At 32.9% G+C, this 22,996-nt stretch overlaps 1 long non-coding RNA gene across 2 annotated transcripts; it reads left to right on the plus strand.

Annotated features, from left to right (window-relative positions):
- The first annotated feature begins 18,020 nt into the window (after positions 1-18,020).
- LOC135141273 (uncharacterized) lies at positions 18,021-18,548 on the plus strand. Of its 2 annotated transcripts, none has more exons than XR_010282365.1 (3): positions 18,021-18,106; positions 18,159-18,300; positions 18,350-18,548. It is a non-coding gene; the product is annotated as an uncharacterized LOC135141273 (long non-coding RNA). The 2 variants fall into 2 exon arrangements; XR_010282366.1 differs by having other exon boundaries at positions 18,055-18,106; positions 18,151-18,300.
- Positions 18,549-22,996: the final 4,448 nt, after the last annotated feature.

A 22,996-nucleotide genomic window follows, 5' to 3' on the forward strand; every position in this document is an offset into this window, starting at 1 on the left:
AGACGGACAGACAGACAGACAGATGGAAACTGGAGGCCTATTTCTTAGTACTTTAGGGGCCATGAAAGGTCGTGATTTGACATTTGATCAATGAAAAAAATTGGAACCGCGGACTTTCAAGTCTGTGACTCAGTCTTAAGTAGCATGAATAAAGTTTAAACAAGAAATAATAAAAATAAACAAAAACAAGTCGGATTCATAAAGCACAAGTACAGGAGAAGATTTGTCTGTATTTATTTCTTGTGTAAATAAATTGTTCAAAAATCCTTTGCCCTATCACATATCGTTTCAATCCCCAAAGGAGGAAGTTGTATTTCTCGCCTTTTAGTTCGAAGATTTGAGCGTTATGCCTTTACTTTTAAGCGTATGAAATGCAAAACCTTTAACAAAGGCGGAACTTTTCACATAAGAAAAATATTCAGCAGTTGGAGAAAAATCTTGCTGGGTTTAAATAAATTGGAAGCAGTTGTATAAGAATTGATGGAAGAGCGCTTTCGATCAATCTTATGCCGCTTCCTGAAAATATCTGTAACTGAAGGGCTTAATAAATGAAGAAACTATTGGCAGTTAAAAAATGAATTAGCGAAAAATTTATTTTCCATCGATCCGTCGAATTTTTGTATAATTAATGAACTCGCGCCTTTTAAATGAACACGACATCAAAAGTTAATTACAACAAGTTAATGCTGAATATTTTGACACGAGCTCAGATTCTCGGGGAAAACTACCTTTTAAAGAAGTTCGGGACCGTTTTTATCGACAAGGATTATGTCTGCCTAACGTTTAGAAAAGACCTTTCACTGATTTTCAGCCGCCAGTAGCTGGTTAGAATTCCTTCCAGAGATTTTATTTCACACGATAAGGAAGCGGAAAAACTTTACAAAATTCTAAGTATGCCGAACGAAGGCCTGGTCACTGAAGTAATTTACTGGGGTGTCCATTTCTATTAAACTTTTATTAAAAATACCGTACAATTAAACGCCACTTGATATATTAGACAGAAAAGTGGCATTCCATGCATTATTCACAACTTGGACCTGGATTAAATATACACAACACATGACACACCAAACGAGGGTACAAACATCACTCATTTAATGCTGATTATATTGGAATAATTTTACGCAGTGAAGTAGGTGGGGGTGTCACCTAAACCTTCGTCTAAACGTCTATGTGTTATGTTATTATGGTTTTAATACGAATTTTGCAGACGCTAATGCTCCAAACTTAGTTAGAGCTGCTACCGTGCCTTTTTATACAACTACGTATTAAGAAATGTGCTTATTACATACCGAAACTTCCCCACGTGAGAAATCATTACCGATTACCGCAACAGAAAAGACAGAATAAAGTAATTACCAAACACCATTCCGCACATTCATAAAATCGATACTTTCTTTTTTGACACATCCTCTACAAGAAAATTTAAAGTCGCAAAATTTACTTAATTTGAGTGTCGTGATCGTTTAAAAGCAACAAAAATTTAATTAACCGTGTCGCAACATATTTCATAATGAAAAATGTGTTTTCGTGCTTCAATATAAACAAGCTTAGCAAGAACAGAGTATATTGTAGGAAAACATATTCAGGAATTAAGAGTTCGCGAGAATCACAACTCGTGCTGTATATTGAATATCTTATAGAAAAGAATTGTATTCTGAGAAGTTCATGTTGATTTATATGTTTTCCATACCATACCAGAAACGATTTCCAACGAAAATATTATCTTTTCAATTTAAAAATCGCGAAACAGAAACTAAAACAAATGTAGGATTCCTTTTTAGCTTGTACTTTCATCAATTTAGTATCTATGTGAAAAAAGAAGCTTTGAAATTGGCGATAAGTCCAATGCATTCCCTAAATGTCAAAAAGAATGTTGAATGTTTTCACAGCGCAAAAAACAAAGCAAGTGAAGTAGATAAAATTCGATGTGACACATCATCGATAAATTCGACGTGACAAGAATATCGTGACATGATAAGAGAATGTAATATGAAATCGATGTAGAGTATTAAATAAGAAGTTAATAAAACATACACAAGAATTCGTTTGTGGAAAAGCCGAGTCGTCAACACGCTGTGTACTTATTGTCCCGGAAAAAAAATAATTATTCTGTGAAAAGATTTCAACTTGTTACGAATTCTCTTTGTACGCAAGAAAGGTTTATTTTTCTAATTGAGCGCGTAAGAACTTGTAGACGGTGTAGTCATTTTATATTTTTGCTTATTTTCACGAACGTTTACACAAAGCCTCGGGATTTGCGTTTAATAACGTTAATATTAGTACAAACATGAACTGTGTAAATTTGAAAGAAAATTCAAATGAAATTTTATTCGCCAAGAAGATGAAAATTAAATAGAACCAGAGACTTGTAAATACGCGGGTGTTGCGTGGGTAATTTGCAAATTTGAGGAAATAACGAAGGAGGCATTTTAATATTTTATTAGAGGGTTTAGTCTCCGAGGAATTTTTTCTTGCGTCGTAGTGAAATCGAGCTGGCGTGTGAAGATTAACTGAATCGGTTTAAGCAAAATCCACACATACCGTAAGGGAAGGTGGGGCAAGACGGTGACGCTCAGGTTTATAGTACTGTAAACAGCATTTAAGTGGCGATATAGTTTTAGTAGCTTGTGCTGTCGACTTCTACTGTTCGTTATTTTATCCACTGAGACATAAGGGATGCGAAGAGCGATTACGAACCAGAGTTCCTACACGTCGCATTATAACGCGTAAACGCAACTACCTTTTGTCTATTTGATCCGAAATTAAATAACCCTAAAACATCATGTGTTACAAATATAAACTCTTTTTTATTTATTATTAAATCAAACGTAGCGAATGATAGTTATGTTTACGAAACTTTTTTGTTATACGATATAAAGGGACTCTAGTTCGTTTGTCAACTTTTTATAAAATTTCGCTACTTGATTGTGTCAACGGTAGAAACAAGTTATTTAAACAAAAATCCTTGAAGTAGAGTCCAACAGAGAAAAACTGAAGGCGTATTCATAAACCACAAATACAGGAGTATGTTATTCGAACGAAGTTCCTTATCGCACGTCTCACAACGCGACTTGGTGGAGTAGAGCTATCCCAAAAAATACTTTTACTTTTTGTCTCCAGCCGTTTTGTGTGTTTATAAATATTAATAGTATTTGCTAAGATAAGACTGATTTTGGCAAATGACATTTCCTCTAATAAAACAAGGGGTGGGTGGGCGGGGCTAGCACTTGCTCAGATAGACTGATTTGGCAAATGACAGATCTGGATTACTATTGAATGAATCCTACTCGTTAGTGTTCCTAAAAAGTTGAATTAGTAATAAGAGCATTTTTTATTGTCTAAAAAAGTGAATCCTGGAAATGTTTGTGATTATCTGATGAAACTGGGTACTCTTTAGGAATTTTAACATGATTTTTAAAGTCTATATCTATTAGGATTTTCAGTTTTTCAATTCCTGAATTTTCTTCGATTTTTCGTATTCGATTTATCGTTTAGTCACCTTTTGGTATTTTAATTTTTTGATTTCTTAAATTTTCGATTTCTCGATTTCTGTTTTTTTTTCAACTCTTCAATTTTTCCTTTTCTAAATTGTTAATTTTTTGATTTGTCAATTTTTCGATATTGGAATTTTCAGTTTGTTTTCTTTTCGAATTCTCGAACTTTTAATTCTTTGATTTTTCAATTTTTCGATTTTTGAATTTTTTTTTAAGTTTCTCGATTTTTCGATGTTTCGGTTTCTCGATTTTGAATCCTTCAATTTTTGAATTTCTCGATTGTTCAATTTGTGGATATCACTGTGTTTTGTGTTTCAGTTTTGGGATTTACAGTTTTTCAATTCTTCGATTTTCTTCGATCTTTCATTTTCGATTTATCGTTTAGTCACTTTTTGGTATTTCAATTTTTTGATTTTTTTAATTTTCGATTTCTCGATTTCTGTTTTTTTTAAGTTTTCGATTTTTCCTTTTCTAAATTGTTCAACGTTCAACGTAAACGTTTCCGATTCTCGATTTTGAATCCATCAATTTTTGAATTTCTCGATTGTTCAATTTGTGGATATCACAGTGTTTTGTGTTTCAATTTTGGGATTTACAGTTTTTAATTCTTCAATTTTCTTCGATTTTTTTTTTTCGATTTCTCGAACTTTCAATTCTATGATTTTTCAATTTTTCCATTTTTGAATTTTCGATTTTTCAATTTTTCGAGTTTTTTTTCAATTTCTCGATTTTTCGATGTTTCGGTTTCTCGATTTTGAATCCGTCAATTTTTGAATTTCTCGAGTGTTCAATTTGTGGATATCATGGTGTTTTGTGTTTCAGTTTTGGGATTTACAGTTTTTCAATTCTTCAATTTTCTTCGATTTTTTATTTTCGATTTATCGTTTAGTCACTTTTTGGTATTTCAATTTTTTGATTTTTTTAATTTTCGATTTCTCGATTTCTGTTTTTTTCAGTTTTTCGATTTTTCCTTTCCTAAATTGTTAATTTTTAGATCTTTTGATATTTCATTTTATTTCAATTTTTTGATGTTCCGATTTCTCGTTTTTTTAACTTTTCGATTTTTCAATTGTGTCGTTTTTCGATTTTAGATATTTTGATATTCGAATTTTCAGTTTGTTTTCTTTTCGACTTCTCGAACTTTCAATTATTTGATTTTTCAATTTTTCCATTTTTGAATTTTCAATTTTTCAATTTTTCGAGTTTTTTTTTTCAATTTCTCGATTTTTCGACGTTTCGGTTTCTCGATTTTGAATCCATCAATTTTTGAATTTCTCGATTGTTCAATTTGTGGATATCACAGTGTTTTGTGTTTCAATTTTGGGATTTACAGTTTTTCAATTCTTCAATTTTCTTCTATTTTTTATTTTCGATTTATCGTTTAGTCACTTTTTAGTATTTTAATTTTTTGATTTCTTAAATTTTCGATTTCTCGATTTCTGTTTTTTCCAGTTTTTCGATATTTTCTTTTCTAAATTTTTATTTTTAGATCTTTTGATGTTTCATTTTATTTCAATTTTTTGATGTTACGATTTCTCGGTTTTTTAACTTTTCGATTTTTCAATTGTTCCGTTTTTCAATTTTAGAATTTTCGATATTCGAATTTTCAGTTTGATTTCTTTTCAACTTCTCAAACGTTCAATTCTCTGATTTTTCAATTTTTCCATTTTTGAATTTTCGATTTTTTGATTTTTCCAGTTCTTTTTCAATTTCTCGATTTTCCATGTTGCGGTTTCTCGATTTTTAATCCTTCAATTTTTAGATTTCTTGATTACTCAATTTATGGATATTACGGTTTTTTGAGTTTCAGTTTTTCAATCCTTCAATTTTCTTCGATTTTTCATTTTCGATTTATCGTTTAGTCACTTTTTGGTATTTTAATGTTTTGATTTCTTAAATTTTCGATTTCTCGATTTCTGTTTTTCCCAGTTTCTCGATTTTTCCTTTTCTAAATTGTTCATTTTTTTTGATTTTTCAATTTTTCGACTTTTCGAATTCTCGATCTTTTGATGCTTCATTTTATTTCAATTTTTTGATGTTCCGATTTCTCGATATTCGAATTTTCAGTTTGTTTTCTTTTCAACTTCTCGAACTTTCAATTCTTTGATTTTTCAATTTTTCCATTATCGAATTTTCGATTTTTTGATTTTTCAAGTTTTCAATTTCTCGATTTTTCCATGTTTCGGTTTCTCAATTGTGAATCCTTCAATTTTCGGACTTCTCGATTGCTCATTTTATGGATATTGCGGGTTTTTTTTGTTTCAATTTTGGGATTTCCACTTTTTCAATTCAATTTTCTTCGATTTTTCATTTTCAATTTATGGTTTAGTCACTTTTTGGTATTTTAATTTTCTGATTTCTTAAATTTTCGATTTCTGTTTTTTTTTTCAGTTTTTCGATTTTTCCTTTTCTAAATTGTTCATTTTAAAATTTTTTAATTTTTCGACTTTTAGAATTCTCGATCTTTTGATGCTCATTTTTTTTTCCATTTTATTGATGTTCCGATTCCTCGGTTTTTTAACGTTTCGATATTTCAATTGTTCCGTTTTTCGATTTTTAGAATTTTCGATGTTCGAATTTTCAGGTTGTTTTCTTTTCAACTTGTCGAACTTTCAATTCTTTGATTTTTGAATTTTTCCATTTTTGAATTTTCGATTTTTTGAATTTTCGAGTTTTCAATTTCTCGATTTTCCATGTTTCGGTTTCTCAATTTTGAATCAAGTTTCGGATTTCTCGATTGCTCAATTTATGGATATTACGGTTTTTTGTGTTTCAATTTTGGGATTTCCACTTTTTCAATTAAATTTTCTTCGATTTTTCATTTTCAATTTATCGTTTAGTCACTTTTTGGTATTTTAATTTTCTGATTTCTTAAATTTTCGATTTCTGTTTTTTTTTTCAGTTTTTCGATTTTTCCTTTTCTAAATTGTTCATTTTGAAATTTTTCAATTTTTCGACTTTTAGAATTCTCGATCTTTTGATGCTTATTTTTTTTCCATTTTATTGATGTTCCGATTCCTCGGTTTTTTAACGTTTCGATTTTTCAATTGTTCCGTTTTTCGATTTTTAGAATTTTCGATGTTCGAATTTTCAGGTTGTTTTCTTTTCAACTTGTCGAACTTTCAATTCTTTGATTTTTGAATTTTTCCATTTTTGAATTTTCGATTTTTTGAATTTTCGAGTTTTCAATTTCTCGATTTTCCATGTTTCGGTTTCTCAATTTTGAATCCTTCAAGTTTCGGATTTCTCGATTGCTCAATTTATGGAAATTACGGTTTTTTGTGTTTCAATTTTGGTATTTCCACTTTTTCAATTCAATTTTCTTCGATTTTTCATTTTCGATTTATGGTTTAGTCACTTTTTGGTATTTTAATTTTTTGATTTCTTAAATTTTCGATTTCTCGATTTCTGTTTTTTTTTTATTTTTCAGTTTTTCGATTTTTCCTTTTCTAAATTATTCAATTTTTCGACTTTCCGAATTCTCGACCTATTGATGTTTCGATTTACACGATGTTTCATTTTATGTCAATTTTTTGATCTTCCGATAACTCGGTTTTTTAACTGTTTGATGTTTTCATTTTTGCGTTTTTCGATTTTAGAATTTTCGATATTCGAATTTTCAGTTTGTTTTCTTTTCGACTTCTCGAACTTCCAATTATTTGATTTTCCAATTTTTCCATTTTTGAATTTTCGATTTTTTGATTTTTAGAGTTTTCAATTTCCCGATTTTTTCATGTTTCGATTTCTCGATTTTGTATCCTTCAAGTTTCGGATTTCTCGATTGCTCAATTTATGGATATTACGGTTTTTTGTATTTCAATTTTGGGATTTCCACTTTTTCAATTCAATTTTCTCCGATTTTTCAATTTTTCGAGATATCGTTTAGTCAGTTTTTGGTACTTAAATTTTTTGATTTCTTAAATTTTGGATTTCTCGATTTCTGCTTTTTTTATTTTTCAGTTTTTCGATTTTTCAATTTTTCCTTTTCTAAATTGTTCAATTTTTCGATTTTTCGAATTCTCGATCTTTTGATGTTTCGATTTACACGGTGTTTCATTTTATTTCAATTTTTTGATCTGCCGGTAACTCGGTTTTTTAGCTGTTCGATGTTTTCATTTTTGCGTTTTTGGATTTTAGAATTTTCGATATTCGAATTTTCAGTTTGTTTTCTTTTCAACTTCTCGAACTTTCAATTCTTCGATTTTCCAATTTTCCATTTTTTGATTTTTCGAGTTTTCATTTTCTCGATTTTTTCATGTTTCGGTTTCTCAATTTTGAATCTTTCAATATTTGGATTTCTCGATAGCTCAATTTATGGATTTTACGGTTTCTTGTGTTGGGATGTCCACTTTTTCGATTCAATTTTCTCCGATTTTTCAATTTTCCGATTTATCGTTTAGTCAGTTTTTTGGTGTTTTTAATTTTCGACTTCTCGATTTCTGTTTTTTTCAGTTTTCGATTTTTCCTTTCGAATTTGTTCAATTTTTGATTTTTTTCGACTTTTCGAATTTTCATTTTATTTCAATTTTTTGATGTTCCAATTTTTAGGTTTTGTAACTTTTTGGTTTTTCAATTTTTGCGTTTTTCAATTTTTCTAGTTTTGTATTTTCGATTTTTTTAAGTTTTCCATTCTTCGGTTTTTCAGTTTTTCAATTTTTTGATATCTCGGGTTTTCGATTTTCGATACTCGAATTTTCAATCATCCTAATTTCCGATTTTGGATTTTTCAACTTTTCAATTTTTACATTATTTTACAGTTCTTGGATTTTAAAAGTTTTTTTTCGATTTTTTGATTTCTCGGGTTCTCGATTTTTCAATTTTCGATTAATAAATAATAAACTTAGGTAAGTATTAGTGTTTAAGTTAATAGTGTAAAGTAAGAATGATTGCAGTTGTCATATTTTGGAAAAAGCTATAAATTTTTATAGTTTTAATTGAATATTTGGTTGATATATTAATTATACAAAAATTTGCAGGGATGCTATCACGTTGTTGGTGGTGATGATTAGGCAGACGGACAGACAGACAGACGGAAACGGGAGACCTATTTCTTCGTTCTCTAGGGGTCATGACAGGTCGAGAAAACGTAAAAAATTATTATTACAATTTTATTACCATTCCTTCATTTATTTTATTGTACTATTTCATAAATTATATCCTTTTTTGTAATATTTAAATGGTATTTTTTTAGACAAATTTTCGTTAGCGTTTTACCATGTACGTGATATTCCTAACATACATACCAAACTGGACAACAATCGGTCCAGTAGTTTCGGAGAAACACCGAGCACTTTTACTAGCTCAAAAAATAAAATAGCGTAAATCAAAAAGTCGCTAATTTATTAAACAAATAACAAAGATATAGTAAGACGAAGGTGCATGATCTAAAGACATATCATAAATTAAGGATAGTGTTTTCAAAGCAGACGCTGAACCTTTTTCTTTTTTATGAAAAATCTGCTTTTTTTATTAAGTTGCATCAACAGAAGGAGAACTTTCATGGATAACAGTATATGCTATCTTTGAAACTGATCTATAGACTGCAGTATTTAATTCTAAATAGAGCTATATAAATTCTAAGTTCTACGTGTAGTCATGGACCAAGCAACAATAGCTAACTTTTCTTACCAATTCGTCATTCTACTGTTAGTAGTTTATTTGAAAAATTACCACTGTGATAGGGATATTTTTTTCAGTACAACCATGTGCTTCATTTTTTATTTAAAATGTGATGAAGTCCTTTATAATTTGATAACACTAACACGATTTGAGTTCCTACTTGATCGTATGAATTATGAAGAAAAAGATATTTAAAAAGTATTCAATTAGGAGTTTTGATTCTTTCTTAACCTAAAAGAAGTTGATACTTGAATTCACCAATTTAAAAAACGACAACGCCTTAACTTCGTTTTAAAACACATTTGAGTTTTTTCGTAGTAGCACTTACAAATGGCTTTTCGTTTATTCTTAATGCCATTTTGCAATAAATAGCTTTTTCAAGTATTTTAAAAAGTGTCCCATCTTTCCCTACATTTGAATTTATCTAAACTCCACGAGTTTGCAAGTTTGGCGTTTGGAAAATAGATATTTCGCAATATGAAGAAGACACGAATGGATAGTCCGCTTTGTCACTGACAACCCAGAGACAGACAAGCACGAACAGAAGAACTTCAGCCTGCAAACTGAGCATCTGAATCCGACGGCGCCGAGAGACCACCCCTACACCCACGCAAAGGGCGTGCGACGCTCTGTTGTAGGCGTCTACATGCAGGAATGCAGACGTGCACGTGGAATTCTACTACTATAGTATTCCATTAGTGCGTATCGAAAATCTGGGCACGTCGCTAATTTGGCACACGTCTCTCGCCCCGACGGCCGCCAAGATGCTCCCTTTATCTCGAATTCTAAAATGATTGCTGTAAAAACAAGAACCGCGAAGAGACGGATGGAATGCCATTAGGAATGACAAACGCGTTACTCAATTTCCTCTCGTGGTCACGCACGGGGTTGTCATCACCCCACCAAATCATGAAAAGTAACCTGAAGAATCTGAAAGAGTTTATCCTTTTGCGGACGCAGTTTTTGTGTAGTCAATAGAGAATGTTGCGTTAGGACTTGCGACTAGCTAATGTTTTAGCACAGACAGGTAATTTACTACTCTATTGACGTACTCACATAAGTCCATGTATCGGCGCCTTTGCACTAGAGCGCACCGTGCTTTTGCCTGCTGAAACTGGAACGTCGAAAGCTACGTACACAGCTGAAGGCTACGAGACTACGAGGAGCGGAGGGAGAGTGGGGATGCGAGTTTCAGGAGGGGTGCTTCACTTGTGCCCTTGACGTTGATCGCATTTGCATCTAAAGTGATGTCAATGCATTTTCCTCGATAAGTGCCTCTCATGTTTACATGCACGAAATGTCTGGATTGTCCGATCCCACATAATCAGCTCCCTCAAGATCACCACCTTCCTAACACTTTTTGACGAAAACCTGTCGATGTTTCCAATTAAACGAATCTGTCGACCCGTTTTTCATCTAGGTGAAATTTTCATTTATACACACGCACGGACGGTAAACAATACGGCACGCAAGGACGGACCCCTCAGGGGGGCGATACCCACCTGTCCCTCAACGTGATTACCATCTTCAATCAAACACGTTTTTTAACCACGAAAAACGATTAAAAACAAAAAAACTAATTGTTGCTTTACGACGCAACGTTTCTTGAAAGTTTTTCGTAGTAAAGAAATGATCAAACTATGTTTATATAGTTTCCTTTTTTGTAAAAACAATAAATTATAAAATTACTCAGTTTTTACTTCCCGAGCATAAGGGTTTTTTTACGTTTTCTCGACCTTTCATGACCCCTACAGTACGAAGAAATAGGTCTCCTTTCCCGTCTGTCGGTCTGTCAGTCCGTCTGTCTGCCGTCCCGGATTTGTAATCTCCGAAAGTACTGGACCGATTGTTGTCAAATTTTGTATTTATTTTAAAAATATCATGTAGATCAGAGCCGTGCCTACATATTTTTTCACCTGAGGCAGATAGCCAAATCCGCGCCCCCATGTTTGCGAGACATTTACCTACTTACCTATACGTTATAGTTGATCTGTATTCTGAATTTCTGTACAGAAAACCAGAATTGTAATTGAAAAATGTGCATAAACATGAAAAATTAAATGGGTTTATTGATTTTAAGTTATCAAAATGAAACAGAATCAAAAGTTAAAAAACATATAATATAATTCATAATAGCAAATTATATAGAAAAATTAGAACCAAAATTTGTCTAATCATCCCCACCACTAATGCGATGACGTCACTTCAAAATTGTACATAGTAAATGGGTTTTCAATTGTATAAAATAACATAGTCCTACACATGTAGTTTATAACTCTGAATCGACTTTTCACCCGAAACGTCCAGATTTTTGGAAAAAAAATCAAACTTATAAAACAACATTTTGAAATTTAATTTTTAATCTGCTAACCAGAATGCTTTGAAATGTTGCAGATGTTTTAAGGCTATAAAGAGCATCATAAATCTTTAGTCAAAAAATATTTGCTTATCCCCTCCAAAAACTTGATGACGTCAGCTCAAAAGTTTGTGGAATAAATCATATCTAAAATGTACAAAATATGATGAGTCTGTACTTGTGATCTATCACTCCATTCATATTTTTTGGATTTGCATATACAGGGTGACTCAAAAAAATTAATGAATGCGTAAATATATTTTATTGATTTAATCAGGAACTACAAAACCGAATGCTCTGACATCTTGCACATGTTTTAAGGTTATAAAGAGCATAATAAATGTTTAGTCAAAATATATTTGCTTATCCCCTCCAAAAACTTGATGACGTCAGCTCGAAAATTTGCCGAATAAATCATATCTAAAATGTACAAAATATGATCAGTCTGTACTTGTGATCTATCACTCCATTCATATTTTTTGGATTTGCATATACAGGGTGATTCAAGAAAATAAATGAAAGCGTAAATTTATTTTACTGATTTACTCAGGAACTACAAAACCGAATGCTTCGAAATCTTGAAGATATTTTAAAATTATCATAAGCATGGTAAATTTTTGATCAAAACGTATTTGGTCGTCCCCCCTAAAAAATTTATGATGTCACCACAAAATTTTGCTGAAAAAATCCTATCTAAAATGTACAAAATATGGTGAGTCTCTTCTTGTGATTTATCATTCCATTCAAATTTTTTCGATTTGCATATACAGGGTGACTCAAAAAAATTAATGAATGCGTAAATTTATTTTATTGATTTAATCAGGAACTACGAAACCGAATGCTTTGAAATCTTGCAGATGTTTTAAGGTTATAAAGAGCATAATAAATTTTTAGTCAAAATATATTTGGTTATCTTCTACAAAAAACTGATGACGTCAGCTCAAAAGTTTGCCGAATAAATCGTATCTAAAATGTACAAAATATGATGAGTCTGTACTTGTGATTTATCATTCCAATCATATTTTTGGATTTGCATATGCAGGGTGACTCAAAAAAATTAATGAAGGCGTGAATTTATTTTATCGATTTAATCAGGAATTAGAAAACCGAATGCTTTGAAATCTTGGGAATATTTTAAAGTTATTATAAGCATGATAAACTTTTGTTCAAAATGTATTTGTTCATCCCTCCTAAAAAAATTGATGACGTCACCCTTAAATTTTGCTGAATAAATCCTATCTAAAATGCAAAAAATATGATGAGTTTGTACTTGTGATTTATCATTCCATTCATATTTTTTAGATTTTCTTAAGAGATGGTTCAAAAAAATTAATGAAGTCAATTTATTTTATTGATTAAATTAAAGGCAACACTTATTATTAGTATTACACCCCAACCAACCCAATTTGGTAGACACAAAATTTGTTAAAGGAAAAACTCGGTTGAAACATAAGGGTAGCACGCTTATTTACATCGACTTTAACATTACAGACCTGCATTTGTTTTATGCGCTCACTTGGTTCCGCGAATGTGAAATAGACATGTTTATAATCAACCAATTGTGAATTTCACCGTCAAGAATTAAAATAAAACCCAATGTTTTATATAATAAGCGGAAGTCGAAGCAATAAAACCGATGGTCGTTTTGTTTACAGTTTCTCTGTTTGACTCTCACGTATGCTGTTACGCCTGTCATCTTAAATTAAGAATGTTTATACATACACGATTTTCAGTTGCCTCTGATACGTATACGTGAGTAAATTGTTTCGTTATTTTATTGATTATTACAAATCAATACTCAAAACGACCCAATTCATTTTCCCGAAAATTTGAGAATATAATAATTTTATTCTTAGTATTACACTACATCTATCCCAACTGATATACGTGTCCTTGCAAAAATGTTGATGACGTCATCGCAATTTTTTTTTAAATTCCCACTACAAAAATGTAATGAGAAAAAAAACACAATAGGCATGCAGTCGTCAAGTTTCCGACAGCGAGGGAAGTACTGTCTAAACTCTTTAGAGCAATTTTTTTTGCTTTTAATGAAGCAAAAACATCAATGATTTTTTCAAAATCTATTGGATTACATCATTCTTGTCCACTGGAAAGAATAGCCCTGTTTGACAATTTTTCCTAACCAAGAGAAGGTCTTATCTTAAAGTTTACTCAAGCTTCTGTTTCCAGAAGGTACAGTAACTGGTAAAGTTAAAAATATTCTTAACGCCACTTCCAAATTTGGATACGATTGAACTAAACCGTATTCGTGAATTATTTTCAAAAGATCCAAAGCTATAGCTGCTCTAATACCCGGAATTATTGCAATTGCTTGATTCTTAAAGCTATAAATATTTCTAATGACATTTCTACAACATTTATATCATTTGGATATTTAAGAGCTAAGTCGTAAGCTGCTTTTCTTAAATCTTCTATATCCAATGACACTAATTTTTCGTCAGTAAGAAACTGAAAATCGAAAGATATTTCATTCTGTTTTTTATACCTCCATGTGAGTTGTGAAGTCAAAACGTCCGGTACCCCTTTCACTTTATATTTTTATATTTTTGACAATTTGGCGCCCCTCTAATTTGTTCATTCGAGGCGAGTGCCTCTCTCGCCTCACCCTCATCCCGGCCCTGATGTAGATGGTAAAGCGCTAACCAAAATTTGTCTAATCATCCCCACCAATAATGCGATAACGTCACTTCAAAATTGTACATCGTAAATGGGTTTTAAATTGTATAAAATAATATAGTCCTACACATGTACTTTATGACTCCGAATTGAGTTTTTACCCGAAACGTCCAGATTTTTCGAAAAAAAATCAAAATGATAAAAGAACATTTTCCAATTTAATTTTGAAGCTGCGAAACCGAATGCTTTGAAATCTTGCAGATGTTTTAAAAATATTTGCTCATTCCCCCTAAAAAATTGATCACGTCACCCCAAAATTTGAATAAAATCTATCTAAAATGTACAAAATATGATGAGCCTGCACACTCTGTATATGCTTCTACGTTATGAGTCACTAAGCGCTGGCTCCTCCATATCTCATTAATTATCACAGGCATAGTAAATTTTGGATCAAAATGTATTTGCTCATCCCCCTAAAAAATTGATGACGCCACCCCAAAATTTTGCTCTAAAAATCTTAAATGTGGAAAGTATGATGAGTCTGTACTTGCTAACTCATTCAGATCAAGCACATATCTACGTGACATTCTTCCGATGCATAAACATAAACATTTTAAATATTGCGCATTATGCTCAGATACCACTATTCCCGTTGGTAATGTGCTGTATCTCATCTCGGGCAAAAAAGTCGATAATGCTTCTTCGATAAGTTAAAATTTGATTCAAAGTTTACAACTAATTGACTAGATGTGTGATCATTTATTTACACCCTACGTATATCCAGGTAGAGTGCTCGTACTCAATTACATTAAACAACGTGATCGGACTGTTCAAACAACTCCAAGTTCATTCCTCACCAAATTACCTTTTCACGTTTCACAATTAAGGATTCGTTGAAATTTACAAATATTAGCTTTTTAAATCTGACAGGTCGATCAGTTGGAGCAAAGGTAAATTGTCTAAATTAAACGAGAGAATTTATTTCTAGTCCCCGTTTCGCGTTTCCTTGTTGTTATAGATGATGCGGTTATTATAATTCAGCTTTATCAAAATTCTAGTATTTGACGAGCATCCTTATAAACGATGTCCGTTCATTTCCGACAATATAAAACCGGTATTCGCCCTCCCGATACCAAACATGAATTGAAGCTAATCCATTAATCCGTTTGCTTCTTCCATCAGTTGATAATTTCGTTAAGACGGCAATCCGACTAATTACCTACATTGCATAATCCGGAAACGTAGGAAACTAAACTTTGCAAAATCAAAGACATTTCTTCATCTCGAGGAAAAGTTTTTAGTGTTACGCCTTGTTGAAGATTTATTGCGTCTGAAACGAAACATTATATTATCATCACGCCGCACGACGTCTCTGTATTAAATTTACATGACGACATTTTCCATCTAAATTTCCTGAAAAATTTTGCACCCCTAAACGGATTACAGCTAATTGAGGATATGAATCTAACAGAGCTCCACTTTAGTGTCAAATTCAATTCCCATACATAAACTTTCCTTATTTACCGCTTACGAGATCCTTCTAGAATTATTATCGATCTTGGAAATTTAATTTTAAAAGGACCCCCTTAAAATGCACTTAAATGCATCGCTTTCTAAATCCAATTAGTAACTACTAATTAATTTAATCTAATTCGGGTGCGATCTCGACGAAATAGAACCCTCCGGTTTCAAAATTAACCTCGAGGTTAATCAGGCGAAATTAATAATCTTTATTATGTTCCAACACCAGATAAATTTATTACGTGTTAATATTCTCTCGTAATTTTATTAATGAGAACATACATGTTGTTGCGGGCTTGTAGCCGGACAGACGAGGCGAATGCTGTTTGTATTTTGTAGCCTTGACCGTGAAATCGATTCAAACCCACAGATTTAAAAGTGTTTTAGGTTGAGGAATAAAACTACGCCTAGATCTAGATCCATTAAAAGATAATACAATGAAATGTTACGATTTATGACGGTAATATTTATTCTTTTTTTCGGTGAAGCTCAAGTGTTTTATAAAGCGTCGGGCAGAGAACGCCGTAATTACTTAGAAAATAAGGCCGGAGAAAATGCTTCTAATCGCTTTAATGCGAACTGCTAAGCATTTATGTTTATGTGTTGTTTTCATTTTAGGTAATCTCGGTTATTAATTTAAATTTTCCTCCAGACGAAATTTTATTTTCAAACACGCTCTTAAAAAATGAGTTTGCGGGTTTAACAGCTCAAACGCTTTGCAAATAGAAGAGAACAACTTTGAGGATCTGCATCTCGAATGTCCCTGCGAAAGCTTTCGATGCAAGTATTCAGAAACTATTGCGGTACAAAAAAGACGTTCCTGGGATACGAGAAAACAGCGGTGAACTCGCAACGTCTCAGCCTTGTTCAAAGCACTTTAACGATGACAAAAATGTTCACAAAAAGAAAGAATAAAAAGCGACTATTTATATATATATTCCAGACATCTCTATACAAAATATCCATCCACGCAAATCGTCTATTTTTTTACAATAGGTTATAATAACATTTACGAACACGCCCTAAAAGATGCATATTTGGATATTCCAACATTCCTCTGCATGTTTTTCAAACATTTTCCTATTTATACACATTTCATTTATTTCAGCCGCATTTGCCTTAAAGCTATATCAAAGCAACATTAAAGAGACCGAAATAACGGAAAACGCCAACCCAAATTTCACCTTCGTATTGGTATTTGAAGAATCACGACACACAAAACGCGTTGGCGAGGATTAAATCTATAAGCAACCACTTTTTTGTATTGAAATAACGCACTTTGTTAATGAAAAATGTATTATATATTATAATTTGTACTCTCAACTTAACGATCAATTATTTAGTGACCAATCCCACTAATTTACTACAGCAAAACTTCTCTACAACAGACAGCTGTTGACTCAAAAAGTGTCCGTCAATGAGAGGTGCTTAGGAAGCTTATCGAATTCCAAAAATTTAGCAGATTTAAGAATTTAAGCAAATAATGAACTGAAATTTGAAAGGATTTAATATACAATTTTAAAATGCATTTTTAGTAAAACCGGTAAACCCTACAATGGATTAAATGGAACAACGAGAAAACCATTGGTATGTCATAATAGGGTACCGCGGGCGCTACTTAAAATTAGTTAATCCATTAACAGTACCTGAACTGTTTACTAGTTAAAATCTTAGTAAAAAATAAATTCGTCCGTTGTGTAGAGGTAAATTTCTATGAAAGTTATTAAAATGGCACCAAATTTTACCGTCCGCGTCGGCTGTTGAGAGGGTCCGTTGTTGGGAGGTTTATTTCGTTACATTTGCTAAAGACACTTTCGGTATCTTAAAAATTGTCCGTTGATCAGAGGTGTCCGCTACGTTGATCAACTTGTTTTGACGATGCGGTATGCAAAGTCGACTTATTTTGCGAAAAAGAGACGATTGGTTATATTTTCCACATTTTCTCGTTTGTAATCCGTTAAAAAACTTCAGAAATGTTACTTTTCAAGCTTTTTTTGTGTTTTCTAGAGTTTCCGGCACCTTTTGGAAAATAAAATACCAAGGAAACCGTTAAATTCTGGCTAGAAATCTAATTTTGGTCGAATTTTATGAGTTCTGAAGTATATTTCAACTCGTTTTGGCGATTCTGATCATCGTGACACACTTGCGGTTTGTGGAAACGACTTATTTTGCGAAAAGGAGACGACTGGGTATATTTTCCACATTCTAGCGTTTGTAGATTCATGAAATTCGTTTCGACACCCAATGGGCCCGACATACCAGGGAAACCATCAAATTAGGAGGTTTCAACGGAGCTTTGACTACCGCGGTAGATACATACCGCGCATATCACCTTGTTACTTAACCCTGTTAATACACGAGGTCAAACGTCGAATCAAAAAGAAAAACAGCTTAAAGTCCCATCAGTATCAAGTCTATGAAGTACCTACACTACAGTTTTACCCCTCAGCAATCAACGGGGTATTGTGAAAACACAGTAAGTCAACACAAGGTCAGTAGTATTTCCCTAATAGATAAAAGTGTTTTAGGAAGGTTAACTTTCTGTGAGGGAAACGGTGCAGGTAGTACCCTTCGCGAATAGAAACCTTTTACATGCTTCAGTTACACTGGTACCTGGAGTACCTTAATCCTTGGCCTTAACTCCAGTCCAAAGTGATAAGAGCACCGATTGTAAGTAAACTTTGTGCACAAAATTTAGCTGTCCCTTTTTAAATTCCAGTTTTAAAATCCAGGGCAAAGTAGTAGGTAAGTAGACGTGTAGTAAGTGAAGAAGTTAGACAACGGCAGAACTTTATAACGCAAACAATTTTGTAACATGATAAAAGCTGGATACGATTTTGTAAAACTTGTTATTGACCACGGACCGGACTTCAGGTGTGAGGTTAGTAAACGCCCGATCTGGACCGGAGGTGAGGTTCTCCGGGTCGAAAACGCATTCTGGTACCCTAAGGGCATGTACCCTTCTGTTCATTCCTAGAATCCTTGGAGCGGGTTTTAAACTCTACCGTGGTTTTGACTATTAGGGGCTACAGAAACAGTGGTAAGCTTCTTATTGAGTAAATAACAACTTGTAAAAATTATGATAGACATTAGTTTTCAAATGGTGGTTTTGTAAAGTACTTAAAATATAATATTTATCTTGTTATCTACATGCCTACTGCAATTATATACTCAGTATGTTCCATGTCAGTTAACAAAAAGAGGAAGAAATAAAAACAGATCCCTATGACAAACTGACTTTCATCACAAATTTGTGGTATTAAATTACATAATCCAAAAACAAAGATTAACGTAGTCAAATTATTTAATTCACTTAAGTCCTTTCTTACAAGAGCTTTATTTTAAATTATTTTTTTCTAGAGGAGAACGGGTGCTTTCAGTTTCTTTGTTTGTTTTTTCTCTCCTTGATGAAGACGTTAAAATGCCGTCGCAATCAACGTAAATGTTATTTGTAATTGTGAAGCATACCTATGGCCTTCATGTGCCATTGTTATTTCACTCACTGGCTCTTAATACTAATAAAAACCGTAACGAGGACACAAGTCGCTGGATTAGGTACACCTGGCTGGCGCTTGAATGCTTCACTTAACCTGATAAGCAAATACAACGCATGTACCACAAACAAAAACATAACGCAAAGTGTGTTATTTGGTTGTTTGCGACAGTATTTAGTTTTCCCATACTTCTATTGCAAATTGCAAGGGTGGCGGTAATCAAATTTTCAAAACGATAATCGTCAACGTAAATTCCTGGCCTTGAGGTCTGCAATCCAAGTGATTACGCTTTTGGTACCTAATTTCTTGAAATTTAAATTAATGGCACGAAGACCACATGTTGTGTTTGGTGCTTGGGTGTCAATAGTTAAAACACATTAGAATTATTAATATGAGAAAGACTTTCTAAACTAAACAAAATAACCTCCAAAAATAACATTAATTAAATGTGATCTTGTAAAACGTTAATATTCGTCGTTAATGATAAATCTAGACAAACTATAAAGTGTAATTAAGTCATGAGTGTAGTCTTAATATAGTAGGTAGTTGCAATCATTCCTCGTATCTAACCGATGTTAAATCAACAGATATATTAATAACCTGGCTGTATATTATTTTGCACTTGAATTAATTCCTGTGGGTTTCGCTGAGTTCTATCACAGTATAACTTACTAAAAATTTTCTGTAATTTTTTGTGACGTCCAGTTTCCTTTTTGGAGTTTCAGTAGCTGCATTCACTAAAGATTCTCATTTTATCTTTAAATGTAAGTAATCATACTAAAAAATTCGTTATAACTTAGCATCACAGCTGTTCTTTCTGGCGTTTTTCCCTCAACAACTTGCAACTTAATTAGACTTTTCTATTATGTCTTGTTATAATGACTAGTTTGCGTTGGGCTTACTATTAAATTTACTTGCCGCTTAGCCACAATGTGTATTTAACGGGATAACGCGAAAGGGCGGCAGCTCTCTCTACTACCAATACCTAACCGGACGCATGAGGAAGTTAAGGACTTCGGTGATAGGAAGTCTAAAACAAAGGATCCACGGTTGCTCCAAATCTCTCCTATTCACCTCTCAAATGAATTATGGACAACAGTTGTCGCTCTCTCCATGCAAAATTCAAATACACGAACCGTTAACGGAATGGAATTCGACGATTCAAGTTCGCAAACCATGTAATTGGGGGAATTTAATTGAAAAAAAAATACACCCTATAGAGCTTTGTTCACTTCGCTTTGAATCGAAAAAGTTACTAAACACACAGAACAAAAAAGGCAGCATCGATAACTTTGTCCTTGGAATAAAAAGAGGTATGTATCTTCACACAACAGAAACTGATTTGCATTAACGGAACTTGTATATTGTGGTGTTTGAATGCCTTTTATCTGCCCGTACGAAGTTAATTTCGGGGCTCAATTGAAGACTACGTCCGTTCTGATTCTGAAACGTCCTTTATCACTAATTGCAAATAGGATGGTAAATATGCTATTAAATACTCGGACCCGGCACACCCATCAAGGTATCTCTATACCCTATGTAACTTTCGTATTGATTAAACGAGAAGAGTCTAGTTGGAATACTTACATAATTAATACGAAGGTCACCTCTACTCATGTCATACAATGAATGATCCAGAAGACACACCACATCGTTAAAAAAGTTAATAAATACGATTTGCGCGGCGAGCGCAAACAACTGTACAAATTGTATGCTTAATTCCAAATTCCTTTCGATATCAATATAGGTGGATTAAATACCTTAAAACTCACCATAATTATCTCCCAGGCGAACTTTTCTGTATAAACACCACCACCAAGCAAAAATCATACAACCCAAAGCGAAAATATTTAAATTATTCAATGTTTAAAATTTCATCGCAAGAGATATTTAAAGGCAAATGTTTTAACTGCAGGTTGAACGTTTGCCGACGCAACGCGATTAAAACGTACGCTGATCTTCCACATCCGTCTAGCGAAAATAACTCAAATAAAATAACTCTGCAAACAAAACACTGTTTAAAGTATGCCTGATGTGTATCTTAACTACCAACCTAACTTTTTACTCTGCCATAATTAAACGTCAAAGTAGTGAAACATGAAAATATCAGATCTAAAGCAGAAATGTTTAAACTAAATATTTACCACATATAATAACCACCTGTATTTGTCATACGAGCGTAAAGGCATTTTAGTTGATTTGAGGGACAATATAATTTGCGCCACATTATCGATTTAGCCTAAAACTGTGAAAATTAACGCCAACTTGCAACCTATGGACTGTTCTTTACCCTACATGGTTTAAAACGATATTTCGTAAAATCTTTATTGAACATAAAAACAAGCTTTGGATAAATCTCCTGGTTATTTCGGAATTTACTCTCTCATAACAACGTCGCAATCACCAACGATGAAAACTCATCATATTTTACAAATCCGTAACAAGACTGTAAATTTTCATTAGAACTAAAAATGTCCTGTCAATCATGGGAATATTTGTTTTGTTTTCACTTTTACTCGCTGCGCTCGCTGTACATAAATAAATAGAGAGGCGAACTTTCGGAGGTAACTAAATGAACACCACTTAAAACAATGGTCTGGATAAATTGCGTTTTATAAGTAAAATTGGTGACAATACTTAAGAATCTGCCTTAAGTCACATTATAATTATATAGTTCGAATTCCATCCAGTGTGGAGATTTGTTGACATCAAATCACTTCTCCGTCAATCCGACGCGACAGCAACAGCACCAATGTACATTTAACCAAACAGATATTAAATTTCTACTCCGCACGGACATCAGCTGAGTTGATTCCATCACAAAGGTGACAGGTAAGGTCACGTCAGTTTCAATGCCCATGCGCCTACCTGACGCCGACACTTGTTAAGAGGAGCCCTACCTCTAGCTCACCGGATTTTTATATTTTCAGAAGGTAATATCTCCGTTAGCACACTTTTCGTTATATTCTATTTAGTATGTTAGCAGAAATCGATAATGTTTACCATGATTACCCGCCCACCCGCCCTCTAGTTTCTTAAAGGGTATATCATTTGCCAAAATCAGTCTTATCTTAACAAGTATTAGTTTACTACCCTCTAATAAACCAGACAATTTTTTGACGAGGGAGGAATACTGTTCTTTCGTCCAAACATTCTACTAATATAAAATTGCACTGTATGTTTAGACTTACTTAAGTTCACCCTCGCCAACTGAGATATGTGTCTTAAATGGGATTAAAAACACATAAGTAGGTGTTGCTATGGTTATCTTCTTAAAAAATAAAGGTGTTCATGCATTATTATTTTCTTCCAATCTACATTGATAAAAAAATTACTAACTTATCGACATCCCTTGACCTTACCTAATGTAACCTTAAGGAACATCCATACAGCCTGTATGTGAACATGTATTTTAACACCAAGTCCCCTAAACTAGAGTCAGTTTCCGCCCATGATAAAATTAGCTTGACGTGACGTCGTGTCAAGTCAAATAATCAGTATGATTAAACTCTACGCTTATTCTAAGGTTCGTGTTGTCGAGAACAGATCATAATTGTGTTGGAATGTGGTTTTAGCTAAACCACTGAGGAATATTATTTACATTACCCGGTCTCGCCTTTGCCTCGTATTTTGTAATTTCTGAGGAACTAAAAGTCATAAAGAACGTGATGAATATTATCATTGTCTGTATCATTGTTCAAAACAAAAGGGTAACAAAAAAAATCCCCATAGATGCCTTGGGATCGGGACAACTAGACCCAACTGTTTGATCACAGCATCTAAAATTTTGCTGTGATTTATAACTTATCTAAAAAATATTTTGGATGTACCTCATTGTTTTGCCCCGAAATAACATTTAGATTTATCTACTC

This window comes from Zophobas morio, unplaced genomic scaffold (assembly GCF_036711695.1).
Source record: "Zophobas morio isolate AGI-343-1 ecotype UQ-CSIRO unplaced genomic scaffold, CSIRO_AGI_Zmor_V1 ptg000044l, whole genome shotgun sequence".
Lineage (NCBI taxonomy): Eukaryota > Metazoa > Arthropoda > Insecta > Coleoptera > Tenebrionidae > Zophobas > Zophobas morio.